Source organism: Mobula birostris, chromosome X (genome assembly GCF_030028105.1).
Source record: "Mobula birostris isolate sMobBir1 chromosome X, sMobBir1.hap1, whole genome shotgun sequence".
In the NCBI taxonomy this organism is placed as follows: domain Eukaryota; kingdom Metazoa; phylum Chordata; class Chondrichthyes; order Myliobatiformes; family Myliobatidae; genus Mobula; species Mobula birostris.
In genome coordinates this window covers 63,106,150-63,129,062 of record NC_092402.1, presented here as the reverse complement: position 1 = coordinate 63,129,062, position 22,913 = coordinate 63,106,150, and the positions used below count along the sequence as shown (strand labels likewise).

Below are 22,913 nucleotides of genomic sequence, written 5' to 3'. Positions count from 1 at the left end.
ACCTTTCTGAGACATCACTCCTTGAAGATGTCCTGGATACTATAGAGGCTAGTACCCATGACGGAGCTGACTAAGTTTACAACTTACTTCGATCCTGTGCAGTAGCCTCTCCCCCTCACTGACCCCCTCCGCCATACCAGAAGGTGATGCAGCCAGTTAAAACGCTCTCCATGGTACATGTGTAGAAATTGCGAGTGTTTTTGGTGATATACCAAATCTCCTCAAACTCCTCATGAGCTACAGCTGCAGTTGTGCCTTCTCTGTAGCTGCAATGATATATTGGGTCCAGGTTAGATCTTCAGAGATATTGACACGCAGGAACTTGAAATCGATCACTCTTCCTGCTTCTGAATGAGCGTGGCCTCCTGAACTAGTTTTACCACTCCGTACCTTAACACATCTCATCCTGACTTGGTTTCACGGACTTCCCATCCTCCCCTAGTAACAACGTACAAAACACTGCAGTTGCTAGAAATCTGATATTAAGCCTTCAGTAGGTCAGCCTGCATCTGTGGCAAGAGATGCAACATTTCAAGCAAACACACAGACTAATGAAGATCCGGGCTGAGAGAGGAGCAAAGCACCTTGGAGGTTGGAGGGACTGGAAGAGAATTATAGGTAATTAACTGCCAAAACAAAAGGTGAAGCCCTGCCATTCCTAGAAACCCGAAGTAAGCGCAGATAAGAGATAAAAATGGCATCTCTATAAAACTTGTTCAGCTGAAATTACAGTTTTTGATTTGCTTGGCTCTTAGTAAGAATCCACATCTGACAGCATTCCTCTGTGTTTAATAGTGACCATCCTTCCTGGATCGGCACAATCTTTAGGTGTGAGCTTGTGCTTCAATGGGCTTCACACTCACTCAGAAGGAGGAATGCAGCTTCAGAAGCTAATCCAGTGCCATGAATGTGGTAATATAGGCTGATGCTCTTGTAGAGTGCTGATGGAGCCCTATACTGTTATGGTTATAAAGGAACAGGTCATTTAGCCCATCATATCCACGCTGACCATCAAGCACCCATCTATACTTACCTCATTTTCTCCATTGTATCCCCAGCAACTGATACTCCTGCCAACCATAAGACCATAAGACTTAGGAGCAGAATTAGGCCATTCAGCCCATTGAGTCTGCTCCGCCATTCCATCATGGCTGATCCCGGATCCCACTCAAATCCATACACCTGCCTTCTCTCCATATCCTTTGATGCCCTGACCGATCAAAAAACTATCAACTTCTGCTTTAAATATACCCACGGACTTGGCCTCCACCACAGTCTGAGGCAGAGCATTCCACAGATTCACCACTCTCTGGCTAAAAAAAATTCCTTCTTACCTCTATTCCATAAGGTCACCCCTCAATTTTGAGGCTGTGCCTTCTAGTTCTGAATACCTCCAACATAGGAAACCACCTCTCCACATCCACCCCATCGAGTCCTTTCAATGTCCGATTGGTTTCAATGAAATTCCCTGCATTCTTCTAAATTCCAGTGAGTACAGGCCCAAAGCTGCCAAACACTCCTCATACGTTAACCCCTTCACTCCCAGAATCATCCTTCTGAACCTTCTCTGGACTCTCTCCAATGACAACACATCCTTTCTGAAATATGGTGCCCAAAGCTAAGGACAATTTACAATGTCCAGTTAACCAACTAGATATGGGGAAAACCACACACAGATAGCAATCAGATGGACCCTCGGTGTGATCTTGCACCTTATTGTCTGCCTGCACTGCACCTTCTCTGTAGTTGTTACACCTTATTATACTTAGTGCTACACCTGCCCCTACACCTTCTCCCCCACTACCATTCAGGGCCCCAAACAGTTTTCCAGGTGGAGTGACACTTTACCTGTGACTCTGTTGGAGTCATCTACTGTATCCGGTGCTCCCGGTGTGGCCTCCTGTATATCGGTGAGACCCAACGTAGATTGGGAGACCACTTCGCTGAGCACCTATGCTCTGTTCGCCAGGAAAAGCGGGATCACCCAGTAGCCACCCATTTTAATTCCACTTCCCATTCCCATTACAATGTGTCTATCCATGGCCTCCTCCACTGTCGTGATGAGGCCACACTTAGGTTGGAGGAACAACACCTTATATTCCGTCTGGGTAGCCTTCAACCTGATGGCATGAACATCGATTTCTCAAACTTCAATAATGCCCCACACCCCCTCACCATTCCCTATCCCCTTTACCCTCTCACCTTATCTCTTTGCCCACCCATTGCCTTCCTCTGGTGCTCCTCCCTCCTTTTCTTTTTTCTGTCCTCTTCTGTCAGACTCTCCCATCTCTTTCACCAATCAACTTCCCAGCTCTTTACCTCACCCCTCCCATCCCTTCCATAGATGCTGCATGGCCTGCTGAGTTCCTCTAGCATTTTGTGTGTATTGCTTGGGTATCCAGCATCTGCAGATGTTCTCTTGTTTGTGATTCTGCATTGTTATTGTTTTACCTTGTTCTACCACAGTGCGCCATGTAATGGTCTGATCTGTATGAACAGTATCTAATCTAACCTGAGTCTCTGAAGCTGTGAGGCAGCAGCATTAACTGATGGGCCACTGTGCTGCCCATAAAGGGGCCATCTTTTGGATGGGGTGTTAAACTATTGCCCTGCCTTCCCTCTTAGGTAGACGTAACAGGTCTTATGGCACAATTTCAAAGGAAGACTAGCTGTCCAGACCAGTGCTTATATCTGACCAGTATAACTCAACAGATTGTAGATGCTGGAATCTGGAGCAGCACACAAGCTGCTGAAGGACCTCAACGGGTCAGGTAGCATCTGTGAGGGAAAATGGACGGTTGATCTTTCAGGTCAAGACCCTTTACCTGGACTGAAAAAAAGAGGCCAAACAGTACAGATGGACAGTATAGTAGCTATTTCCCCTCACTCCTTAGTCCAGATGAAGGGTCTCAACCTGAAACATCAAGTGTCCAGTTTCCTCCATAGATACTGCTCTACCTGCTGAGTTCCTCCAGTGCTTTCTGTGTCACGCTATTGCATATGCACTCACTGGCCACCTTATTAGGTACACCTGTACACCTGCTCGTTAATGTAAATATCTACTCAGCCAATCATGTGACAGCAACTCAATGCATAAAAGCATGCAGGTGTGGTCAAAAGGTTCAGACCAAACATGAGAATGGGGGAAGAAATGTCATCTAAGTGACTTTGACCATGGAATGATTGTTGGTGCCAGACGGGGTGGTTTGAGTACCTCACAAACTGCTGATCTCCTGGGACTTTCATGCGCAGTAGTCTCTAGAGTTTACAGAGAATGGTCCGAAGAACAAAAAACACATCCAGTGAGCAACAGTACTGTGGGCAAAGATATCTTGTTAATGAGAGAGGTCAGCGGAGAATGGACAGATTGATTCAAGCTGACAGTAAGTCAAATACCCACACATTACAACAGTGGTGTGCAGGAGAGCATTTCTGAATGCATAACTCATCGAAGTTTGAAGTAGATGGGCTACAGCAGCAGAAGACCATGAACATACACTCAGTGGCCACTTTATTAGGTACAGGAGGTATCTAGTAATGTGGCCACTGAGTGTATGTTTATTTTATTGCCACACACCAATTACAACAGCGACCATATTTATGCAGTTACTTCTGGAATTTAATGTGAAGGTACTGTATGTCTTTGCTCTTTTCATAAATTTATACTGTTTTCTGACAGCTTTATTTCCTCCCAATCTCTTCCAGGGGATCAGTCGTTGGAAAAATAGTTGGAGAAGTTGTGGTCAGAAATAAGAAGTTTGATGAAGCTGTTAAAATGGGGCTGTTTGAAGAGATGATAGACTGTCAGAAACTGCTGTCTAAACACACAGCATGAGAACGTGAGTACAAACTACCAGAAAACCTGGTGAGTGCGATTTGGCTTGGCTTGAGAGAATACAACAAGTTCTCCTGAGTTACTAAGTAGTTGTCCTTGCCTCAACACCACCAGCGTTCTTCTGCTTGGTGGCTGTGCCATTAGCTGAGCTCTGGAATTCCTTCCCTCAGCTACGCCAACATTTTTGCTCTGTTAAGTGTGTCTCTGCTTTCAACTGTTTGATTCCCCCTCCCTAGGATCTCCTTCTGTAGCTTGGTATCAGATTCTAATGATGATTATTCCGATGAATCATTTCACTGCACTGAAGTGCTATATACATCAAATGGTGAGAAACTGCAGCCCAACTGAGCTAGTCTTGTCAAATTTCTATCTCGCTTGCAAAGAGCGAAGGCGGAGACAAACTTTGGTTGTGGCATTTAATGGCAGAAGTTGGAAGCAAGGGTGTTGGAAGAGCTAAAAGGCTGAAGGAGGAATCTGACAGGAGAGGACAGTGGTCCATGGAAGAAAAGGAAGGAGGAGAAAAACCAGAGGGATGTGACGGGCAGGTGAGGAGAAGAGAAAGGGTAAGAGGTTAGCCAGAGGAGGAAGGAGGAGAAATTTCCAAAAGTCAGAAAAGAAGTTGGAGGCTACCCAGATGGAATATTAGGTGTTGCTCCTCCAACCTGAGTTTGGCCTCATCCTGGTAGTAGAGGAGGCCATGAACAGACATGTCAGTATGGGAATAGGAAGTCAAATTGAAATGGGTAGCCACTAGGTGATCCTGCCTTTTGCAGAGGACAGAGCAAAGGTGGTCTACAAAGAGGTCTCCCAATCTGCATCAGGTCTCCCCAATGGAGAGGAAGCCAGACTGGAAGCAAGGATACAGTAGATGACTGTGACAGTCTCACAGATGAAGTGTTGCCTCACCTGAAAGGACTTATCCTTATTCTGGCTTCTGCTCTCTTACTTTTCAGTCCTGATTAAGGGTCTCAGTCCGAAAAGTCCACAGTTTATTCCCCTCCATAGAAGCTTGACTAGCTGAGTTCTTCCAGTGTTCCTCTCTCTTCAGTCCCTTTTTCTGTATTGAGTCTCAAGTTGAAGTCTCCTAGAGTCCCAATCCATGTGTTTGTTAGCGACCAATTATCCTGTTTTCATCATTGAGTTACCTAATTCTTGAAATGGCTAAGTTCACCCCTAGGTTCATACCTTATTCTGATTCTGGTTACATCTGCCTTGTGTCTCTCCACTAATGAGTTTCATTCTTAACTCATCAAATTCCAGCATGGGCAGCCCTTACTGTTCCTGCTTGTCTCCCTTCTGCAGCTGTCCGCACCTCCACATTCCCCTTCCCCCTACCACCTCACCTAGCTCCATCTACCTCTTATTTCCTCTCTCTCTCTTTCTCTGTCTGCCTCCATCTGTATATCATCTACCTGCTACTGTCTTCAAACTCCATCCCTGTTCCCCTCCCCTACCTGTCACAACCTGCCCATTATCTTTCATCACTCCTCTTTCCACCAATCACTCCTGGCTCCTGACTCACCCCTCTCCCTCTTCTCTTTATACTGCCCACCTCCCCTCTCCACACTCAGTCTTGAGGCAGGGTCTTGATCTGAAACATTGAATTCCTTTCCTCCCACAGCTGCTGGTCAAGTTACCGGTTCCTCTAAAAGATTGTGTGTTCCAGATACCAGCAAACGCAGTCTCTTGCATCTCGGTCACTCCATTCACACATACACCAGTTGGATTCTATATCTGTTCTGTGAATGCTTGCTTCACTCTGGACTAGTTTAGCCTGTGCGTAACTTCAGTTCTCCCCTCTAATATCTGTTGTCCGTTGCTTCGTAGGTGGAAGTGCTTGAGCTGCTGGCCGCAGTAGAAGATGCAGATCTTTTAGGGAATGTGATCAGTTGATTTGTCACATCCAGCCTTCCGCTCTCAGAATCTCTCTCATTAAAGTATAATGTCAACCCCACAGTTATGAGAAGGGTCATCTTTTCCTCACTTTCTCGTGTCATTGCTTTCACAGAATGTGTGTACCAGAAGGAAGCGTAGCACTTCTTGTCCATCCCTCAACTTGAGTCATCACAGAGGCAATTTAAAGCCAGCCATGTCAAAAGGAGAAGAACATTAGGGAACCAGGTAGGTTTTTAACTGCAATCCATGAGCTTCATGATCACTAGCTTTCTATTGCCTCATTTGCTGGATTTAAATTCCCCAGTTGCCATTGCTGAGATTCAAACTCATTTCTCTGAACCAATAGCTTCCCACATAAAACTGGTAACATAATCACTGTACCTGTGTTCTCATTGTGTTATTATGTGTGCATAACAAAGAACTTCAGTTCCCAGTGGGCAATGCGAGGGTTTCACCCGGAACCAGAAACTACGATGGTAACCGAGTGGTCACCACCTGTGCAGTTTACAAGCAATCTATCTGATAACTGGAAACACTACAAACAGTGATTCAATATATATCTAGCTACTAGCGGAGCAGAAGAAACTGATGAAGAATTGAAAGTGTTTATCTTTCTGCATGTAATCGGCGAAGATGCTTTGGACATCTATAACAGCTTTCAAATTGATGAGACCACTTTTATGTTGAACACTCCGATGACAAGATTTGAGGAGTATTTTGTCCCAAGTAAAAACACCACTTTTGAGAGATATAAGTCTTTTTTTTTCCCTGTGACCAGAAGCAAGGTGTTAGCTTTGACCAATATTTAACTGAGCTTCACACATTGAGTACGTCCTGTGAATTTGGAGATTTGAGAAACTCCCGAGTTAGGGACAGAATAGTTTGTGGAAGTTCAGATGATGGATTCGGAGAGATATTGCTGTGTGAAAATATTTGATGCTGAGAAAAGCTGTGAAAGTGTGTAAGGTAGCATAGACCACAAGAGCACAAGCTAAGGAGCTGCACAGGGCAGACACATTAGTGCACACTGTGAAAACAGAGGAGCAATGCACGAGGCATTTCCCAAAGCAACAGCAAGGCAAAGAGAAAAGGCTCAAATCAGTAAATGCAGCAAATGTGGAGTTAGTCTCTTTCTAAGACGTGTCCTGCTTATGGAATGTTTTGCAATAATTGTGGGAAGAAGAACCATTTTGCAAAATGCTACAAAGCTGGGGCTACCAAGAGAAAGGTGCACACGGTTGATGAGGAAATGGAGGAATTCTTTGTGGATTCTCCACAGACTGCTAGTACTGGTATAACAGAACGGGTTGTTCCAGTGGCTGTGAATGAGACAGTAATTCCACTCAAGCTTGACACCGGAGCCCAGGTGAATCAGTTATCTATGGATGATTGCAAGACTGTCACAGTAAAGTGCAAGATTTACCCAGTGAAGTTAAAAGTGACAGGCTACACTGGAGGGAATGTTCCAGTAAAAGCAGGCTCTATAGTGACCTTCAAGTACAAAGGGCAGCACCTAAAGTCACAGCTACTGGTTGTAGAAAAGTGAGTACAGCCAATATTAGGTCTGAGGGCATGTGAAAAGCTCAACCTGGTGAAGAGTTTTCATAGTGGCTTCACAGACCTGAGATGGTCACACAACACTCATGAAAGAGTACACAGATATTTTTGAGGGGCTCGGATGTTTAACTGGTGTACACAAGATTCATACAGATGAGACAGTGACTCCTGTTGTCCATGCAGGAAAGTTCTGTTTCCACTTAGAAATAAACTTAAGCAGGAACTAGCACAAATGGAACGGATGAATGTCACACAGAACACTGATGAACCAATATGAACCAACCACTGATGAATGGGTGAGCTCACTGGTCATTGTGCAAAAGAAAAATAGAGCAGTGTGGACACAGCAGGCCAGGCAGCATCTGTAGGAAGAGGTACAGTCGACATTTCAGGCCGAGACCCTTCGTCAGGAGAGACACAACACTATGTTACACACATAAAAGTTGCTGGTGAACGCAGCAGACCAGGCAGCATCTCTAGGAAGAGGTACAGTCGACGTTTCGGGCCGAGACCCTTTGTCAGGACTAACTGAAGGAAGAGTGAGTAAGGGATTTGAAAGTGGGAGGGGGAGGGGGAGATCCAAAATGATAGGAGAAGACAGGAGGGGGAGGGATGGAGCCAAGAGCTGGACAGGTGATTGGCAAAAAGGATATGAGAGGATCATGGGACAGGAGGCCCAGGGAGAAGGAAAAGGGGGAGGGGGGGAAACCCAGAGGATGGGCAAGGGATATAGTCAGAGGGACAGAGGGAGAAAAAGGAGAGAGAGAGAAAGAATGTGTGTACATAAATAAATAACGGATGGGGTACAAGGGGGAGGTGGGGCATTAGCGGAAGTTAGAGAAGTCAATGTTCATGCCATCAGATTGGAGGCTACCCAGACAGAATATAAGGTGTTGTTCCTCCAACCTGAGTGTGGTTTCATCTTGACAGTAGAGGAGGCCGTGGATAGACATATCAGAATGGGAATGGGACATGGAATTAAAATGTGTAGCCACTGGGAGATCCTGCTCTCTCTGGCGGACAGAGCGTAGGTGTTCAGCGAAATGGTCTCCCAGTCTGCGTCGGGTCTCACCAATGTATAGAAGGCCACATCAGGAGCACCGGACGCAGTATATCACCCCAGCCGACTCACAGGTGAAGTGTCGCCTCACCTGGAAGGATTGTCTGGGGCCCTGAATAGTGGTAAGGGAGGAAGTGTAAGAGCCCTGTCTTCTCCTATCATTTTGGACCCCGTCCTGTCCTCTCCTATCATTTTGGATCTCCCCCTCCCCCTCTCACTTTCATATCTCTTACTCACTCTTCCTTCAGTTAGTCCTGACGAAGGGTCTGGGCCTGAAACGCCGACTGTAACTCTTCCTAGAGGTGCTGCCTGGCCTGCTGCGTTCACCAGCAACTTTGATGTGTGTTGCTTGAATTTCCAGCATCTGCAGAATTCCTGTTGTTTGCAGTGTGGATATGTCTAGACCCAAGAGAGCTCAATAAAGCTACCAACAGAGAGCATTTTAAATTGCCAACACGGGAGGAGATCATGTTACAGTTTGTAGGTACCAAGTGGTTTAGCATGCTCCACGCGTCCTCTGAGTTTTGGCAGATGAAGCTTCATGAGGCAGGTTCGAGACTGTGTACTTTTAACACACCACAGGGAAGATATCGCTTTCTTCGGCTACCATATCTGCCTACACCAGAAGTCTACTATAAAACCATCCACATGATCTTTGAGGGCATACTTGGTGTCGAGACCATGATGGATGACATCATCGTCTGGGGATCCACCAAGGATGAACATGATACACAACTGAGACAAGTGCTTGGCGTGACACAGAATGTCAATTTGAAATTAAGTAAAGAGAAATGTAAGTTTGGTGTTGAGATACTGATCGTCATAGGAGATGTCATATTCTGAAAAAGGAGTGACACCTGACCCAAGAAAGATGTCAGCCATTGAAAACATGGAGAGGCCCCAAAACAAAGAGGAGGTGAAACATTTCTTGGGGATGGTGATTTACCCGGCTAAGTTCATACTCGACTGTATACTCAGCACCACTTAGGTCACCCCTTGAGCAGCGTAATGAGTGGATTTGGTCTCATGAGCAAGAAGAGTGTTTCCAGAGGCTGAGAAGAGTCCTAACTGAAGAGCCCATGCTGAAGATTTATGATCTCGGCTAATGTGTCCCGGTATGGTCTTAGAACAGCACTACTGCAGCAGCATGATGACACATGGCAACCTGTGGCCTGTGCATCAAGGACTTTAACAATTGTGGAAGCCAACTATGTACAGATACAGAAAGAGTTTCTCGCCAGCACATATGCATGTGAAAGGTTTCATCAGTACATCTATTGACAAGCGTTTGAAGTGGAGATGAACCATAAACCACTGGTCTCAATTATATCCAAACCACTGAATGACTGTCTAATGAGGATACAGTGCATGTTGATAAGGCTGAAGAAATACAATGTGAAGATGATCTACACACTGGGAAAACATATGTTTGCTGCTGATGTGCTGTCTCGGAAGAAAAGAGCGACCAAGAGGTTAATGCAGATATGCAGGCATATGTTAACATGATTGTTACCTCACTTCCAGTACCCCCGGATAGAAGAGAGCAGATTAGGGAAACAACAGGGCCAGATGAAACAATGAAAGAACTCAAAGCTACAATAAAGAAAGGATAGCTAGCAGCTAGGAGTGACTATCCAATGTGAATTCGGGATTATTGGGCATGCAGAGCTGAACTGTCAGTAGTGAAAAATATGGTCTTCAAAGGGAACAGGTTTGTGATTCCAGTGTGGCTACACAAGGAAGTGTTCCAGAAGCTACATAATGGGCAACTCGGTGAGGAAACTGTAAACGTAGAGCTCGTAAAGTGATGTACTGGCCAAGGATGAACCACAACATCAGCCAGACCACTGTTTCATGTGAAATATGCCTTCCCTTCAGACCAAAACAGCAGGCAGAACCACTTACACCATACCCTTTACCAGACAGGCTGTACTTCAAAGTTGGAGTGGATCTGTTTGATTGTAAGGGGAAGGGTCATATTGTTGTAACAGACTACTTTTCCAATTGCCCAGAGGTTGCAACACTGCAATCAACATTCAGCAAAGCAGTCATCACCTTCCTGAAAACTGTGTTTGTGAGGCATGGGGTTCCATGTGGAGTAGTGTCAGACAATGATCCACAATTTTCGAGCTGTGACTTTGAGTCCTTTGCCAATAATTCGCAGTTTCAACATAACTTCAAGCCCACATCACCCAAAATCAAATGGCCCAGCAGAAAGTTTATTCAGGGTAGTGAAGGGCCTCATAAAGAAAGTGCAAGATGGACAAGAAGATTCCACAAAAGTCTAATGATTTACAGAAGTGCACCTTTCACCAGCCCAAATTCCAATGAGTTGATGCATTCACACTAACCTTCCAATGCATGAAACCCTGTTGACACCTACAGGAGCACACAAGGTCAAACTGGCTAAAGCGAAAGGGAAAGAAAAACAGAAACAGTATCACGACAAGACTGAAAAGCCAACCAGTTCTTTTTTCTTTTTAAATCTTTTTATTAATTTTCAAAATTATAAACTCAATAACAAATTTGGTACAAAGAAATTGGAATAATGTTAATCAGCATATATACAACGAATTTTAAGTAACATAGATATAAAAGACTTCCAAACATAATGAAATTAGTCATTAAAAAAGAAATAAAAAGAAAAAAATATATATAAACCAAAAAAAAACCCAAAAGAAAAAGAGAAAAAAAAACCCAAAAAAAAGCAAAACAGGGCTAGACCAATAGCTTGTATCAGACGCGTTCAGTTATGTCGTTAACTCCGCTCCTCTAATCATATAATTTAAGTTTAAAAAAAAGATTCGGAAAGGTCAGATTACATCATATGAAAATGTTGCAACCGGTTCTGAAGCCTGTAGATCAAGTGTGAATCCAAGATCATTATTATGGCACATGGTCCATGCAAGTGGAAGCAGCTCCATATCCCTACCAGATCCAGAAGGAGCGAGGGACACCTCTAAGAAGGAGTCACGTGGTTCTATGACCACAAGCTCCAAACCATAGATGTGGTGTGTCACCTCTCAGTTCATCAAAAGGGCCAGTATGTGTAAAAAAAATGAATATGTTGATCAGAGTTCTCAGATGACACAAATATTAACGCAGCAAATGCAAGCAATACACCTGTGGAAACAAAGCACAGACCAAAAAGGTCCATTAAACCGCCTCAAAGATTGATTGAAGTTGCTAAGTGGATAAGGAACTGTAATTGCTCATTACAATTGAAGTTGAAATGTTGAACAGTTGAAAACTTGAAAAATAAGAAAAGAGACCCAGCTACATCATGTAGATATCTTTGTCAAAAAGGATTATTGTTTCTTGCAGGTTTATGAGGACATAGTATTGTGTTTGTTTTTCTTTTAAGGAGGAAAATGTGTTATTGTATGTGCATAATAAAGAACTTCAGTCTCCAGTGGTCAATGCGAGGGTTTCACCCGGAACTGGAAGCTATGATGGTGACCAAAAAGGTGGTGCTCACAACGTTGGGCAGCAGTTCGATAATAAAATGTTCTAACATAAACCCACACCAAGTTTGTCTTTATTAAGAATAAACATAACACTCACCTCACCTATTTTCACCTCGCTCTTGGGCTATGCAATCCTCCAGAGGGAGGTCAGTGTTTACAACTTGGGCTCACTGCCTTGCGTTACATAGAGCATTGAATAGTACAGCAAAGAAACAGGACCTTCAGCTCACAATGCTGTGCCAAATTAAACTAGTAATTAAACACCTAACTAAACTAATCCCCTCTGCCTACACAAGGTACATATCCCTCCATTCTCTGTGCATTTGTGTGGCAGTCTAAGAGCCTCTAAACACCTCTATTGTATTTGCTTCCACCATCACTCCTGGCACCTAACACTCTGTTAAAAAAAAAATTGCCTCACATATCCCAGAGGCGGAAACATCCTCTCCATATCCAACCTGTCAAGATCCCTCAGGGTCTCATGCTTCTCCTCCCACTCTTCAAAACTCCAGCAAACATCCACCTGCTTCACTTTTCTTCATTCAACAACCTACCCATTCCAGGTATCAGTCCAGTAAACCTTCTCTGGACTATTTCCAATACACTAACCTCTTTTGGTGACCGATAAGGTAACCGATAATCTGACAGTTCTTCAGATCTAACCTTAGCAGTGCCGCTCCTTCAGTCTTATTATTGTATTGCTCCGCATTCAGCAGATCATTCTTCACAATTTATGCCTGCTCCAACAAAACTCCACCACAAGTCATAACTTCCCTCCCACTCCATGACACTCTCGTGTCCCCACAAACCTGTCCGTTCACCTCTTTCCTTCCCAGTGTCTGGGGATGCAAACAGTCCTTCAAGTTGGAGCAACAATTCACTTGCACTTCTTTCAATCTAGTGTCTTGCACTCAGTGTTCACAGTGTGGTTTCCTCCACCAGCTGCAGACAGAGTGACAACATTGCAGAGCACCAGGAGTGACCAAAGCTCCCTTTTGTTGCCTATTTAACTCTCCATCCAGCTCCCACTCTGACCTCTGTCTGTGGCTTCAATTTCTAATATTCAATTTATAATATGCTGATATAAGGAGGACCAACATGCGCTTTGCAACTCATTTTCTGTTTGGGCCATGTTGCTGCCTTCTCCACTTGAAATTGAGTACGGCGACATAAGGGAACTTAATTCGTCTATTGGCACATCGATTTACCTCACTTTAAAAGTAGGCCTGGCCGACTGGACACGTCAGACAGCCTGACATTTCACACCTTGTCAAGTTCCTCTGTTTGTATTCTCACTCTCTAACTGCCCCGATTAACCCGTCGACTGGGTGACGCCAACAACTTATCTAAATAGCAATCTTGGCTTCCCCCTATCTGAGATACTCCCTTGATCCTATTAATCACCCTTCTCTCCGATGAAGTGTCTTGACTTGAAAGCTAGACTGTTCCTCTCTCCACAGATGCTACCTGATCTGCTGAGTGTTTCAACATTTTCTGTTTTTATTTCAGATTTCCAGCTGCAGCAGTTCGATTTTCATTTTCACTTTGCTGTTTGTGGGAGTTTGTTGGCTGCATTTCCCACAACAGTAACCACATTACAAAAGTTTAGTAATGAGAGATTGTGAAAGGTACAATAGAAATTTCTTTAATAAACAAGGACAGAGGGGGAGGGCGAAAACACAAGCTTGAGACTCTGAAATACGAAGCATAGCAGATGCTGGAAACCCTCAGCAGGTCAGGTAGCATCCGCAGAGAGAGAAGAAGAGTTAACATTACATTTTGGGTGCTCGTGGTGGAACTGGCTGAGTCTACAATCCTCTAAGCTTTTTTTTTCGATCACATACATTGGATCCTTCATACCAGGTGGTGATGAAACCAGTCCGCCGTACATTTAGAAATTTGCTGTAGTCTTTGGAGACATACCAAATTTCCTGAAAATCCTAATGAAGTATAGTTGCTGGTGTGTCTTTTCATGTTTGCATCACAATGTTCATTCATTTTGTGCCATGTCTTATGACGTGGGTGATCTTTGTCTTTCCATGACTGTTCTTGGCATTTTTTTCTACAGAAGTAGTTTGCCATTGCCTTCTTCTGGGCAGTGTGACCCCAGTCATTATCAATACTCTTCAGAGATTGTCTGCCTGGAGTCAGTGGTCACATAACCAGGACTTGTGATATGTAACAGCTGCATCACAGTACTTCTCTTTATTAAAATTGACTGTTGAAGCACTAAATATGGACTTTTACTTTGTCAGTGACACCTTCATTTCTATCGGTATCCCTTTGCGGCAGAGCACTGAGCTTTCGAGGGCCAGTAAAACAGAGGCGTTGATCGGAATGTTTGATCTCACCCAGGGTAGATTGAAACTGGATGGTTGTTCCATGCACTCTAAACTGGGGATGGTGTGGTGGTTGACAAGGAATCGATTCAAAGCAGCTTCCTGATTGCTGTACCCTAGAGGCAAGAGTTTAGTGGTAATGGTATGGGGTCCCTCCACTGAGAATGTCAATCGAGATATCTTGATATCATTGAAGCCTTTCATGAAATCTTTTTTTAAGCCACTACCTCTTTCTCTTAACTAGGTTGTTCATTGGTAAAATAGCTGAAACTACTCATCTGGAATTCACAAGAGAGATAAAGTTATTTTGTTTGCTTATGGGTTAGAAATAGAGTTGAATTTGGATAAGTACAAGTTGTTTCGGAAGAGGAATGAGGCCAGGTCTTTCTCAGTGAATGGTAGGGCCCAGAGGAGTGTTGTACAGCAGTGTACAGGTCCATGGTTCTCTGAAAGGGACCCGCAGGTAGACCGGGTGGTGAAGAAGGCTTTTGGCTCGCTGGTTTCTGGTGCAATTGTATAAGACATTGCTGAAGCCACGTTTGGAGTATTATGTTCAATACTGCTCACCCTGCTGGAGGAAAGATGTCATTAAGCTGAAAGAGTGCAGAGAACATTTACGAGAATGTTGCTGGGACTTGAGTTATGGAGAGAGGTTGAGCAGTTTGGGACTTTATTCATTGGAGTATAGGAGAATGAAGGATGATCTTTTAGAAGTGTTGAAGGGCATAGATAGGGTGGCAGTGCACAGGCTTGTCCCTATGGTTGGAGACTCAAGAATTAGAAGACACAGGTTTCAGGTGAGGGGAAAAAGATTTAATAGGAACCTGAGGGGCAACTTCTTTCATGTGGAGAGTGGTGGATATATGGAATGATGTGGCAGAGGAAGTGGTTGAGGCAAGTGCATTAATAACATTTAAAAGAGGTACAGTACTTGGATAGAATGGATTTAGAGGGGGAAGGACTAAATGGGCCTAGTTTAAATGGGAATCTTAGTCAGCATGGGCCATTTGGTAAAAGGTCCTGTTTCTGTGCTGTTTGACACTAACTGTGATACACTCTAGGGTGTTGGGAACCCTGGAGCACTGTGTAAATTGCCCTTTTTCTTTATTTTGAATCACTTTTACTTAGTTGGAGTCTAGGACACTGGAGGGGATTGCAGCTGAGCTAAGGTTCGAGCTCACAGCTCATTTTGAGTTAAGAATGACCCTCTCTTTGGCAGGCACCTTTTTCTTGGGTATCTCAGTACTCTGTAGCATATATCAACTGACTGTTTAAACTCATGTGGCCTATCTGCCAAGCTTAATCTTGATAATGACTTGACTTCACAGGGTTGAATTTCCTCTGACCTTGTCTGTACCATTCACCAAATCCAGTTTAAACACAGAATGTGACTGTTACAATCATTCCTTCAAAACTACCTCATCCTTCTTATAAGGAAACTGGATGTGATTCAGGCTCAGGCCTTGAGAGTGTGCAGTGGGGCTTTTAAAATGTCACCAGTGTCAGCCCTACAGGTAGAAATGGGAATAATGCCTTTGGAACTAAGAAGGATGCAACTGATGGCAAACTACTGGGCTAACTTGCAGGGGCACAATGATTCTCACCCTACTAAAGGAGTGTTGCAGGAGTGCTGGGAAAATGGGAGGTTTCAGAGGGATACCTTTAGTCAGGTAGGGAATGATATCGCGAAAGAATGTGGAGTATTTGATCTGAGGATAAGTCCTTCAGTAGTTTATCCGGTTGTAGCTCCATGGAAGGTGGTATGGCCTGACATAGACTGGCAATTGTTAGAGGTAAAAAGGAAAGAAAGATATAAAACAGATTTGGTAAATACATTTAACTGTCATGTGATGGAAAATATAGTGATTATACTCACATTTATACGGATGATGCGAAGGAACTTGAAACAGGAGTGACAGGGTTTGGGGTGGTAATACCAGCAAAAGAAATTGGAATCAGCAGAAGAACATCTAATAAGTTAGGGGTGTTTACAGTGGAGATGCTGGCAGTGTTGGTTGCGTTGCAATGGGTGCAGAAAGCCAGACAAGTCAAAGCTTTGATGTATTCAGATTCATCCTCAGTTCCAGCAAGTTTAAGGTCTTTTCACACAAACAGTCGGCAAGATGTACTTTATGAAGTCCTTCAGTTAGTTACAAGAATTGCAAATCAGGGAGGTCAGGTAAAATTTCTATGGGTTCCAGCACATGTAGGGGTGAAGGGGAATGAGAGGGTGGATGAGTTGGCAAAGAGGGCGTTAAAGAAAGAAAATGTGGAAATGCACATTAGTATCAGTAAAGCAGAGGTTAAGTGTGTAATCTGGGAAAAAGTCAACCGAATGTGGCGAGACAGATGGGACAGGGAGGGGAAAGGGAGGCATTTATATCAAATACAAAAGAGTGTTGCAGTTGCTAGGGTAGGTAATGGAAACAAGAGAGGAAATTGTGTGGCCTAGGTTAAGGCTGGGGCATTGTGCATTAAACAAAACATTGAAAATGATAGGGAAACACCAGACAGGATTGTGTGAGGAATGTCAGGACGAGAAGTCAGTAGAACATGTAGTTCTGAGTTGCAGGAAGTATGGGATACAGAGAGAGATGATGAGAAATAAATTAAGGGAGTTGGGGATGCAGGAATTCACATTAAAAGGGTTGCTGGGCATGGGTGAGAGAGCACAAGTCCGGGTATTTTTAGCGTTTTTAAGGGGTACCGGGGTTTTTTATAGAATATGACGAATAAACAGGAATAGGATACTAGGATGGTCAAAGATGGGAGGGTAAAGTGTAGGTTTGTGTGTGTGTGTGTGTGTGTGATTGGGTGAAGGGATTTAGAATGTATGTCTAGTGCACATTCTGGAGCAGAGGGTGGCGGTAATGCACCATTAAGCTGGATGCCAACCGCCGTAAAACAAGATACAGACAGACAGAAGGAAAGGTTGAGTGAGCTGGAGCTTTTCTTTATTGAGTGAAGAAGTGAGAGGTGACTTGATAGAGACATATAAGATGATGAAGCATTGATAGAGTGGACAGCCAGTGACTTTTCCCAGGGTGAAAATTGCTAATATGAAAGGGGATCCTTTTAAGGTGAATGGAGGAAAATATAGAGGGGATGTCAGAGGCAAGTATTTTACACAGAGAGCAAACAGTGGTGGTGGTAGAGGCAAATATATTTTGGGACATTTAAGAAAGGGACATAGATGAAGGAACATCGGGGGCTCTGTGGGGAGGGAAAGGTTAGACTGATCTTGGTTTACGTTGGTCACCACAACATTGTGGGCTGAAGGTCCTGTACTGTGCTGTAATATTCTATGTTCTATGTCCTGTTTGTACTGTGGGACTGTTTGTGCTCTTGCAGAAAGAGAACACTGGCCTGACAGAAACTGTCCAATTTGTTGTGGGTAGCACTGTCTACATTGACTGTCACTATGCAATGTCTTTGAAGGGGCAGAGATCTTGTGGAGAACTTTGGAAGTGTTAATTTGCAGCTCCCCTGAAGTTGGCAGTTGTGAGTGTCCTGGAGTGACTTGGTGAAGGAAGGGGCTGAGATAGATAAAAGGGGTGAAGGATGTTGCTATCATGGTTGAATGGGATGGGGAGGAAGCAAGGCCAGAGAGACAGGAGGGGTCTGAGGGGATGGGGCAGGAGGGAGGAATTGGTTTCTGAGAGTGTTGCAGGATTCAATACAGGGAATGAGGTCGGTGTGAGGGGGTGGGCGTGGGCCTGAGCTGGGAGGTGGGTCAGAATAGAAGAGAGGGTTAGGTGCGGAGTGAGGAGGCAATAAAAGAGGAGGAAGATGGTGACTGGGTTCCTGGGTCATCGACACCAAATCCATTGGTCCTCATCCATTCATTGTTGGGTTTGGATATCTAGGGGCTTGGAGTAAGTGGACCAACCATCTGTCTGAAAGGTGGGATAAGCCTAGAGGACTGAGTGGACTCCAACCGTTCATGTTAATATCTCTGGAGGAATTGCCATCAGGACTGGGGTTTGTGTGGGGGCTTCTCTAAGAAGAGTGAGCAAGTGTGCAGATAGCTGACTTGTTAATTTGTGTCTGAGTGTGCAATGAAATTTGAGACACATAGGTGAAAGCAGGCCTTTTAGCCCATTGAGTCTGTGCTGACCATTGAGCAGCCACTTGCATTAATCCTGGCACATACTTGCATCCTTCCACAGACTGCTGAGCAGATGGAAACTAAAATGTTGAACTGGGGAAAAGTTACTGGGAGGTAATTCTTCCCTCCTGCCCCATCCCCTCAGACCCCTCCTGTCTCTCTGGCCTTGCTTCCTCCCCATCCCATTCAACCATGATAGCAGCATCCTTCACCCTTTCATTTGTCTCAGCCCCTTCCATCACCAAGTCACTCCAGGACACCCACTGCTGCCAACTTCAGGGGGGCTACAAGTGACAGAAGTTACTGCTGTGCGAGTCCATCAGACTCTGATTCCGAAGAATATGGCTGCCAGGTAAGTGGTGTGTCTGCCCCCACTGCCCTTCCCCATCAAACAACTCACCAAAATTCTTCTTGTCTGTCCCCACCTCCATCCTTTTGCCAAGGGTCTTAAATCTATGTCCCCTGATCAACACCCAGACCCATCTCCCTCCTCCCCCAGTGGGAGACAGTATTCTGCTATCACCTTCCTAACCTCTCTCCAGTCTCTTTAATATGGTGCTATGAGATCTTTTCTTATCAGTCTAGAATCTAGACTCTGGATTAAGTCACAGAGCAGAATTTGAGCATTGTATCTCAGAGGCCGAACCACTGCTGACCCTGAAAAGCTGTGGCTTTGCAGCAATTGCTACCATCGACAAATCCATGTCTTTTTCCCCTTAAAAGGAAGCAATTTATAGGAGTGCAAGGAACAGTGTCACTGATTTCTTGCAGAGAATACATTAACACTGCCAAGACTCCGTTTTAAAATAAGAAAGAGGTGTATGCCACGCCTGTTGTGCCATTACCTCGGTGTCACTTTCTAATCTCTTCATAGCTAAAAGAATTATTGACCTCTATGCAGAATATACTTATGATACAGGGGGCCATTCAGCCCATCTGATCCATGCCAGCAATCTCATCAGTCCCATTCCCCCTTCTGATTGCTGTTGCCATATGAGCAAGTGAACGAATGCACCTGTGCATACGGGGTGGCGCGGTAGCGTAGTGGTTAGCACAATGCTGTACAGTACCAGCAGCCCAAGTTCAGTTCCTGCCATTGCCTGTAAGGAGTTTGTACATTCTCCCCATGGCCGTGTGGGTTTCCTCCCATGGTCCAAAGACCTACCAGTTGGTAGGTTAATTAGTCATTGTAATTTGTCCCAATTGCTGGATTGCTGGGCGATGTGGCTCGAAGGGCTGGAAGGGCCTATTCTGCTCTGTATCTCAATAAATAAATAACTTATACTTGTGCATATGACAATAAGATCGACTTTGACTGTACTCCTGCAGCTTATTTCTTTATGCACATCTTCATCAACTCCCCTTTCATTCCTTTATCATTTACCTACACTAATGGGTAATTTACACTTGACATTTAGTTCCTTGCACATCTTTGGGATGTGGGACGAAACTGGAGTACCTGGGGTTAACGTGCTCATGGGAAGAACATGCAAACTTCACCTGGGTCACTGGAGCAGGGTAGCGGTACTGACTCTGTACCCCTTCAATATGCCATCCTCTGATTGAAGAAGCTTCCCTTCATCTTTATCGCGAATGACCAACCCCTTATTTTGAGACTGTGACTCCTGTTTTAGAATCCGAACCAGGGAAAACTCTGCATCTACCCTTTCGATCCTCATAAATTTTGTACATTTCAACGAGGTTTCCCTTACATGAATTTTGCATTCATCAAGAGGAGGCTGTTGTGTAGAATGCTAAATTAAATCTCACTGAGTGCTACTTTTGCACTGAAGGCTTTACACATTCTGGAAAGAGGGTTGAGATCACCCCTAATTTTCCTACACTCCAGGAATAAAGCCCCAACTGCATATTCTCCCTGTGACTTCGTGGGTTTCCCCAGAGATGCTCTGGTTTCTTCCCACGTCCCGAAGACGTGGGTTGATAAGTTGATTGGCTGCAGTAAATTGTTCTTAGTGTATAGATGATGGGTAGAATCTGGGGTGGAGTTTATGGGAACGTGGGGGCAATGAAATGGGATTGGTGTAAATGGGTGGCTGATGGTCAGCACATACTCAGTGGGCCGAAGTGCCTGTTTCTGTGCTGTATGACGGCAGCCTGAGGTTGGAGTGTGTGGAGGGAGCTTATAATTGGTCTGCTTCATTTTACAGTTACTTTTAGTTGGTGGTTGCCAAGGGATTTTTCATCATTGCCAAACCCTTGATAAACCTGCAAGGCGACCAAATCCTGTTTTTTCTCAATGGCTACTCAAGATACCCGAAAAATAGACCACTAGAATTGAAGCAGTTGGGTATGTGCTGTCCCGCTGTTGAAACAATCAAAGCTGCACCTATCTAGCCCCGAGGAACAGGCTCAGCATGCACTTATCTCATCCCCGAGTCAGCTGTTACTTTGTCACAGGACCATAACATGGAAAGCACAGACATTTAATTAAGAGTGAAGTGTTCAGGAAGGGAACCCCTGATAAGTCAGTCTATTTTATTGCAATGATTTGTGAAGAATATTAAAGTCATAGAACTATAGAATCATGGAAAAGTACAGCGCAAAACCAGGCCCTTCAGCCCATCTTGTCCATGCCAAACCATTTAAACTGCCTACTCCCATCGACTGGGACCATATCCCCACCATGCATGTACCTATCTAACCTTCTCTTAAACAGTGAAATCACTTATGCTGGCAGTTCATTCCATGCTTTTATGACCCCCTGAGTGAAGAAGTTTCCCCTCATGTTCCCCTTAAGCTTTTCACCTTTCACCCTTAGCTCATGAGCTCTAGTAGTAATCCCACCCTGTATCAGTGGAAAAAGCCTGCTTTCATTTACCCTATCTATACCCCTCATAATCCTCTCTCAACCTTCTACGTTCCAAGAAATAAAGTCCTAACCTTTTCAACTTTTCCTTATAACTCAGGTCCTCCAGTCCCGGCAATATCCTTGTAAATTTTCTCTGTTCTCTCTCAATCTTATTTACATCTTTCCCGTAGGTAGATAACCAAAACTTCACATAATAATCCAAATTAGGTCTCATCAATGTCTATTCAACTTCAACATAACAGCCCATCTCCTGTTCTCAATACTTTGATTTATGAAGGCCAATGAGCCAAAAGCTTTCTTTACAACCCTATCTACCTGTGACACCACTTTCAATGAATTATGGACCTGTATTCCCAGATCCCTTTGTTTTACCACACTCCTCAGTACCTTACCGTTCACTGTGTAAGATCTACCCTGGTTGGTCCTACCGAATTGCATTAAATTCCATCTGCCATTTTTCAGCCCATTTTTCCAACAGGTCCAGGTCCAAGTCCCACTGCAAACTCTGATAGTCTTCCTCACTGTCCACTACACCAATCTTGGTTTCATCCTCAAAGCTGTTGATCCAGTTAACCCATTATCATCCAGATCATTGACATAGATGACAAACAACAGACCCAGCACTGATCCCTGTGGCACTCCACTAGTCACAGGCCTCCAGTCAGGGAGGCAACCCTCTACTACCGCTCTCTGGCTTCTCTCACAAAGCCAATGTCCAATCTAATTTATTACCTCATCTTGAATGCCAAGCAACTGGATCTTCCTGGCCAATCTCCCATGTAGGACTTTGTCAAAGGGTTTGCTAAAGTCCATGTAGACAACATCAACTTTCCTGGGAACTTCCTTGAAAAACTCTAAGATTGGTTAGACACGACCTACCACGCACGAAGTCATGCTGACCATCCTTAATCAGTCCCTGTCTATCCAACTACTCATTTATCTGGCCCCTAGAAAACTTTCCATAACTTTTCCACTATTGATGTCAGCTTCACCGGCCTATAATTTTCTGATTGATTTTTACAACCTTTCTTAAACAGCAGAACAATGTTAGTTAGCCTCCAATCTGCCAGTACCTCACCTGTTGCTAAGAATAATCTAATTATCTCTGCAATTTCTGCACTTGCTTCCCACAGGGTCCAAGGGTATACCTTGTCAGGTCCTGGGGATTTATCCACTCTAATTTACCTCAAGACAGCAAACACCTCCTCCTCTGTAATCTGTACAGGGTCCATGACCTCACTGCTGCTTTGCCTCACTTCCATAGACTCTGTGTTCATCTCCTGAGTAAATACAGATGCAAAAAATCCATTTAAGATCTCCCCCATCTCTTTTGGCTTCACACATAGATTACCACTCTGATCTTCCAGAGGACCAATTTTGTCCCTTGCTATCCTTTTGTTTTGCTCTTAACATATCCGTAGAATTTCTTAGGATTTACTCCTTCACTTTGTCTGTTACGGCAAACTTATGCCTTCTTTTAGCCCTTCTGATTTCCTTCTTAGTGCTTAGAAACATAGAAAACCTACAGCACAATACAGGCCCTTTGGCCCACGATGCTGAGCCGAACATGTACTTACTTTAGAAATTACATAGGGTTACCCATAGTCCTCTATTTTTTTAAGCTCCATGTATCTATTCAGGAGTCTCTTAAAAGACCCTATCGTATCCACCTCCACCACCATCGCCGGCAGCCCATTCCACGCATTCACCACCCTCTGTGTAAAAAAACTTACCCTGACATCTCCTCTGTACCTACTTCCAAGCACCTTAAAACTGTGCCCTCTCGTGCTAGCCATTTCAGCCCTGGCAAAAAGCCTCTGA

General features: G+C 44.3%; 1 protein-coding gene across 3 annotated transcripts in view; it reads left to right on the top strand.

Moving 5' to 3' along the window:
* The window catches only part of smarcd1 (SWI/SNF related BAF chromatin remodeling complex subunit D1), a 108,680-nt gene that overhangs the window by 57,774 nt on the left and 27,993 nt on the right, over positions 1 to 22,913 (top strand). Inside the window, exons 12-14 of one of the 3 annotated variants that reach the window (XR_011883928.1) lie at positions 3,706 to 3,839; positions 5,844 to 5,956; positions 11,713 to 11,837. The gene's annotated coding sequence lies outside the window, so the exon portion shown is untranslated. Of the gene's footprint in view, positions 1 to 3,705; positions 3,840 to 5,843; positions 7,705 to 11,712; positions 11,838 to 22,913 lie in introns of those variants that run through there. The other 2 variants (XR_011883927.1, XR_011883926.1) reach the window with 2 other exon arrangements.